This window comes from Mya arenaria, chromosome 3 (assembly GCF_026914265.1).
Source record: "Mya arenaria isolate MELC-2E11 chromosome 3, ASM2691426v1".
Taxonomy (NCBI): domain Eukaryota; kingdom Metazoa; phylum Mollusca; class Bivalvia; order Myida; family Myidae; genus Mya; species Mya arenaria.
In genome coordinates, this window is record NC_069124.1 from 86,096,339 (window position 1) to 86,104,560 (window position 8,222).

Here is an 8,222-nt window from a genome sequence, read left to right on the forward strand (position 1 = left end):
AACATTGGGACATACTGGGAGAAGGCAAGTAACCTAGATTGTGAACATTGGGACATACGAGGACAAGGCAAGTAACATAGAGTGTGAACATTGAGTCATACTGGGAGAAGGCAAGTAATCTAGATTGTGAACATTGGGACATACGAGGACAAGGCAAGTAACATAGAGTGTGAATATTGGGACATACGAGGACAAGGCAAGTAACCTAGATTGTGAACATTGAGTCATACTGGGAGAAGGCAAGTAACCTAGATTGTGAACATTGGGACATACGAGGACAAGGCAAGTAACCTAGATTGTGAACATTGAGTCATACTGGGAGAAGGCAAGTAACCTAGATTGTGAACATTGGGACATACGAGGACAAGGCAAGTAACATAGAGTGTGAACATTGAGTCATACTGGGAGAAGGCAAGTAATCTAGATTGTGAACATTGGGACATACGAGGACAAGGCAAGTAACCTAGATTGTGAACATTGGGACATACGAGGACAAGGCAAGTAACCTAGATTGTGAACATTGGGACATACGAGGACAAGGCAAGTAACCTAGATTGTGAACATTGAGTCATACTGGGAGAAGGCAAGTAACCTAGATTGTGAACCATGGGACATACGAGGACAAGGCAAGTTACAAAGAGTGTGAACATTGAGTCATACTGGGAGAAGGCAAGTAATCTAGATTGTGAACATTGAGTCATACTGGGAGAAGGCAAGTAATCTAGATTGTGAACATTGAGTCATACTGGGACAAGGCAAGTAACATAGAGTGTGAACATTGAGTCATACTGGGAGAAGGCAAGTAATCTAGATTGTGAACATTGAGACATACGAGGACAAGGCAAGTAACCTAGATTGTGAACATTGGGACATACTGGGACAAGGCAAGTAACCAAGATTGTGAACATTGAGTCATATTGGGAGAAGGCAAGTAACCTAGATTGGGAACATTGGGACAAACGAGGACAATGCAGGCAACCTAAATTGTGAACATTGGGACATACGGGGACAAGGCAAGTAACCTAGATTGTGAACATTGAGTCATACTGGGAGAAGGCAAGTAACCTAGATTGTGAACATTGGGACATACGAGGACAAGGCAAGTAACCTAAATTGTGAACATTGGGACATACGAGGACAAGGCAAGTAACCTAGATTGGGATATTGGGACATACTGGGAGAAGGCAATTAACCTAGATTGTGAACATTGGGACATACGAGGACAAGGCAAGTAACCCTAAATTGTGAACTTTGAGTCATACTGGGAGTAGCCAAGTAACCTAGATTGTGAACATTGGGACATACGGGGACAAGGCAAATAGCCTAGATTGTGAACATTGGGACATACGGGGACAAGGCAAGTAACCTAGATTGTGAACATTGGGACATACGGGGACAAGGCAAGTAACCTAGATTGTGAACATTGGGACATACGAGGTCAAGGCAAGCAGCTTAGGTTGTGAACATTGGGACATACGGGGACAAGGCAAGTAACCTAGATTGTGAACATTGGGACATACGGGGACAAGGCAAGTAACCTAGATTGTGAACATTGGGACATACGAGGACAAGGCAAGTAACCTAGATTGTGAACATTGGGACATACGAGGACAAGGCAAGCTGTCTAGATTGTAAAAACTGGGACATACGAGGACATGGCAAGCTGTCTAGAGTGTGAACATTGGGACATACGTGGACAAGGCAAGCAGTCTAGATTGTGAACATAGGGATATACGGGGACAAGGCAAGTAGATTGTGAACATTTAGACATACTTGGAGAAGGCAAGTAGCCTAGATTGTGAACAATGGGACACACGAGGACAAGGCAAGCATCCTAGTTGTGAAAATGGGGACTTACGAGAACAAGACAAGTCGCCTAGATTGTGAACATTGGGACATACGGGGTCAAGGCAAGTAGATTCTGAACATTGGGACATACTGGGACAAGGCAAGTAGCCTACATTGTGAACATTGGGACATACGAGGACAAAGCAAGCAGCCTAGTTGTGAACATGGGGACTTACGAGAACAAGGCAAGTCGCCTAGATTGTGAACATTGGGACATACGGGGATAAGACAAGCAGATTGTGAACATTGGGACATACGGGGACAAGGCAAGTAGATTGTGAACATTGAGTCATACTGGGAGAAGCCAAGTAACCTAAATTGGAAACATTGGGACATACGGGGACAAGACAAGTCGCCTTGATTGTGAACACTGGGACATACGGGGACAAGGCAAGTAGCCTAGCTTGTGAACATTTGGACATACGGGGACAAGGCAAGCAGCCTAGATTGTGAACATTGGGACATACGGGGACAAGGCAAGTAGATTGTGAACATTGGGACATACGGGGTCAAGGCAAGCAGCCTAGATAGTGAACATTTTGACATACGGGGACAAGGCAAGCAGCCTAGATTGTGAACATTTAGACATACGGGGACAAGGCAAGTCGCCTAGATTTTGAACATGCTTCTGTTGTAAGGCGCACGGGTCAAGGTCAAACAAAAGTATCAAATAGGAGGCACAACGTTACAAAACAGTAAACATCAAAGCGGTTTGCAGGCTGCCCAACGTCAGACTTCAAAACCAATTAGTGAAAACCATATCAAAATAAGCCCCATCGAAGGCAGGCTCGACTTTGGGGCGATGAAGCATAACACAAATACATGATTTTAAGCAACATATTAATCATTTTCAAGACTTCCTTGACCATAATTTGAGTATTTTTCTATTAATTTATTTTATTGAATTTAAATTGTGTAAGGGCTGCCATCGATCCTATAATTTCGTATATTTTGTTCGAGTGCTTCAATCGCGTAATTTCCCTGGAGGTAATATGGCTGAGCCATTGGTGGGGTAATCGGACTGTCTCGGCTATTTCTTTCGAAACAGTCTCTGATGAAGGCTGGGACATCAGTAGAAGTACTTCGTTAAAGCAATGATAATACAATAAAAAAAAATTATAGTGTTTTAACGTGTTATTTGCATAACTAAGTTCAAATTGATTCCCCGAGAAGTGTATTTTTGAATAAATAATTAATATTCCTACGATTAATTACTACGCGATCTACTTAAATGTTAATAAATATGACAATGTAAACCGTCCATATACATCCGAGGTTGTTTTCGATGGAAATGGCCGAGGAGTTTCGATTGATAGTGGGGCCAACATAATTTCATAGTAAAACTTAAACATTGTGGTTAATCTGTGTATTGTATATATCCGCCCTTCGACCCCCCCCCCCCCCTCACACACACACCAAAAGAAATAAAAATGAAAAAAAACTACATCTGACTGACTGCTCGCGCCCATTAGTTGAATAGAGGCTTGGCCACGCCGTGGCGCCATCACGACTTACAATAAATTATATTTAAAGCGTCAGGAGTTTAATGTAAAATCAACAACTTAACCCCGAGTGAATGACTGTCATCGGAAAAGGGTGCGAAAGTTCCATAACAATCGTAATAGTTATACGATCAAGCACATCAGCCAAAAGCGTAGCTATGCTCTTCTTATATAGGCCTAGTCGAGACTAGACTACAACTAGCCTTAAACTATGGAGTCTCTAGACTAGACTACTTTTATCCAAATCAAAAATCAACGACACTTGGCTCTAACAACCAAAACCCTAGTCGAAACCTAACTACACATACTCAAACCCAAGGGACACTGGATTACAACATCCCAGTTCTTAGTCGACATCCGACTGAACTAACCCAAACACTAGCAAACACTCGACTACACTAACACAAACCCTAGCGAACACTCGACTACACTAACCCAAACCCTAGCGAACACTCGACTACACTAACCCAAACCCTAGCGAACACTCGACTACACTAACCCAAACCCTAGCGAACACTCGACTACACTAACCCAAACCCTAGCAAACACTCGACTACACTAACCCAAACCCTAGCGAACACTCGACTACACTAACCCAAACCCTAGCGAACACTCGACTACACTTACCCAAACCCTAGCGAACACTCGTCAACACTAACCCAAACCCTAGCGAACACTCGACTACACTAACCCAAACCCTAGCGAACACTCGACTACACTAACCCAAACCCTAGCGAACACTCGACTACACTAACCCAAACCCTAGCGAACACTCGACTACACTAACCCAAACCCTAGCGAACACTCGACTACACTAACCCAAACCCTAGCAAACACTCGACTACACTAACCCAAACCCTAGCGAACACTCGTCAACACTAACCCAAACCCTAGCGAACACTCGACTACACTAACCCAAACCCTAGCGAACACTCGACTACACTTACCCAAACCCTAGCAAACACTCGACTACACTAACACAAACCCTAGCGAACACTCGACTACACTAACACAAACCCTAGCGAACACTCGACTACACTAACCCAAACCCTAGCGAACACTCGACTACACTAACCCAAACCCTAGCAAACACTCGACTACACTAACCCAAACCCTAGCGAACACTCGTCAACACTAACCCAAACCCTAGCGAACACTCGACTACACTAACCCAAACCCTAGCGAACACTCGACTACACTTACCCAAACCCTAGCAAACACTCGACTACACTAACCCAAACCCTAGCGAACACTCGACAACACTTACGCAAACCCTAGCGAACACTCGACAACACTTACCCAAACCCTAGCGAACACTCGACAACACTTACCCAAATCATAGCCGACTCTCGACTGAACTTACCAAAACTCATGCCGATATTCGAATACATTTCTCAATTTCACCATCATAAAACCTAGCCAACACCCAATTCCACCATCATAAACCCTAGCCAACTTCCGACTACACCATCATTAGCCCAGCCAAACACCCGACTTCACCATCATAATCCCTAGCCAACCGCCGACTACAGCATAATACACCGTAGCCAACACCCGATTTAACAATCATAAACCTTAGCCAACACCCGATTTCGCCATCATAAACCCTATCAAACACCCGACTTCACCATTTTAAACCCTAGCCAACACCCGATTTCACCATCATAAACCCTTCTCAACACCCGATTTCACCATCATAAACCCTAGCAAACACCCGAATTCACCCTCATAAACCCTAAACCAACACCCGATTTCAAAATCATAAACCCTAGCCAACACCCGATTTCACCATCATAAACCCTAGCCTACCGCCGACTACACCATCATAGGCCCTAGCCAACACCCGATTTCAACATCAAAAACCCTAGCCAACACCCCATTTCTACCATCATAAACCCCAGCCAACACCCGATTTCACCATCATAAACCCAAGCCAACACCTGATTTCACCACCATAAACCCTAGCCATCACCCGATTTCACCATCATAAACCTTAGCCAACATCCCATGTCTACCATCATAAACCCCAGCCAACACCCGATTTCACCATCATAGACCCAAGCCAACATCCGATTGAACTATAATAAATCGTAGACAACACCCGACTTCACCATCATTTACCTTAGCCAACACCCGATTTCACCATCATACGCCCTAGCGAACACCCGAATTCACCATCATAAACCCTAGCCAACACCCGATTTCATCATTATAAATCCTAGCAAACAACCGACTTCACCATCATAAATCGTAGCCTACACCCGACTACACCATCATAAATCGTAGCCGACACCCGATTTCGCCATCATAAACCCTAGCCAACACCCGATTTCTCCATCATAAACCCTAGCCATCACCCGATTTCACCATCATAAACCCTAGCCAACACCCGATTTCACCATCATAAACCCTAGCCAACACCCGATTTCACCATCATAAACCCTAGCCATCACCCGATTTCTCCATCATAAACCCTAGCCAACACCCGATTTCTCCATCATAAACCCTAGCCATCACCCGATTTCTCCATCATAAACCCTAGCCAACACCCGATTTCTCCATCATAAACCCTAGCCAACACCCGATTTCTCCATCATAAACCCTAGCCAACACCCGATTTCTCCATCATAAACCCTAGCCATCACCCGATTTCTCCATCATAAACCCTAGCCAACACCCGATTTCTCCATCATAAACCCTAGCCAACACCCGATTTCTCCATCATAAACCCTAGCCATCACCCGATTTCACCATCATAAACCCTAGCCAACACCCGATTTCACCATCATAAACCCTAGCCAACAACCGATTTCACAACATAAATCATAGCCTACACCGACTACACCATCATAAATCGTAGCCGACACCCGATTTTACCATCATAAATCCTAGCCAACACCGATTTTACCATCATAAAACCTAGCCGACACCGGACTATACCATCATAAATCCTCGCCGACACCCGACCTCATCATCATAAACCCTAGCCAACTCGCGACCGCACCATCATAAATCGTAGTCGACACTAGACCACACCAACAAACCCTAGCTCACACTCGATTACACTGACCAAAACCCAATGTGTTAAAGCTTTCATTAATTGGGCTAAGTTTAAAGAAGGTTTTTTCTCACAAAACCATTGTATGTCACACTCTGCAAAATAGCGACAAATGTGACACTTGTTTTTTAACAACTGCAAACGTGTGTCAGTTAAGCTTGTCTAATTGAAAACAGCGCAATTCATTCGTTGATGAAAAAAATGTCTTGTCCTACTCCGGGGCATTGTCGTAATTTTTACACAGGATGCAAAAGAACAATAAGGTAATTATCTGACTTGCAGTGTGAATTCGACCAGGAAATAAATCTAAGCGTAACCTGTTTCTAAATGAGATACATTTGTAACTTTATGAGGATATGTCACGATGAAAGATTAACGAGGACATTGTTAACTAGGGGTGATAGATGCTTGAAATAGTTATCGTTTATCTAAAAGTTAATGTATCTTTGCTGATGCATCATGTTTCCATTATGGTATTATAGTACCACATATTACATAACTCGGTCGACGGGACTTGGCGGACATGTCACATGAAAGACGTGCAGTGAAACACGCGCCTTGATATACACCACTTACACACGTCCATAACGGAAGTTTATTTTTGCATGTTTGATGCTTTAACTTTTTTGTACAATGTTACAGGTTTTTCATGGAGTGATTGTGTGCAAGCTCCGAGTGAATGCATCGAATTATCATGTTTGTGTGTTAAAAATATAGTGTCATTGTTGCAGTACGTTGCTGTCTTTTATTGAATATTCACTTTTGCATATTTTTTTATATGAAGCTTAACAGTTAAAGCTTATATTCTTTCTATTGTTTACAAAAAACCGACACGCCGGCATGTACGTAAGTGAACATTTCAGCATGAAAGGCCTGCATCGTTTTGAACTGATGAAGCGTTGTAATATTGGCATTAATTATTTCATCTAAACGTCGCGAATTCAAGAAGTATTTATTTACATTTTGCCTTGTTTTATAAATATATAAATAAATAAACCACACTTAATTAAAGTGTCATAACTTACTAAACAAGAGGTGAGTTATTGCGCGTGACTCATCTAAAATAGATGCTAGCACGGCCAAATTAATCGAAAATGCCTATTAGGTGTGCTAAAAGTGATCACATTAGTATTTCTACTTTTGATATGTTTTGTCATTGTGACACTCCAATCTAAATATAAAATATGATATCTTAAAAATATTGATTGAATTTATACCTTTTCTCAACAAACTAATCATCACTTCGTTTTCGTCCGATGAATGTTGTGAAATTTACTTTCGGGTGAATATTTTGCCTAAGCAATCGACTTAGTTTTCTTTTTACATAAAGGCGTGTATTTGATTTGGTATTTACATGCTATTATTTTACTTTGAAATGGATGAAGTTTCAGTTAAACGTTCCGACGAAAAAGTTTAGAATGTAAAAATTAGGGAAAGGAGAAATAAGATTTGTATTATTATAATAACTATTTAAAAGTAAGTTATAATGTAATATATTCTCCATAAATGTACCCCTCGCAATAAAAATCCCTGCCAAGTAGGTTTAGTTGATAAACCTGTTCAGGCTATGGACCATTTGTACAGGATACGTGCGTTTATAAAAAAGCTGGAAGATTCACAAAAAGCGTTGAAATTTAAATTGATTGTAAAATGTTAATTTTTTACCTTAATCATAAGAACATGTTTCTATTATCTTTCTATAAGGCATTTATTGAAAGTGAATGATATCATTGAAAATACTTGACACAGCATTGTAATGTTTCTATGTTTAATTCTTTAAAACACTATATACATTGACAAACAATTTATTTTTG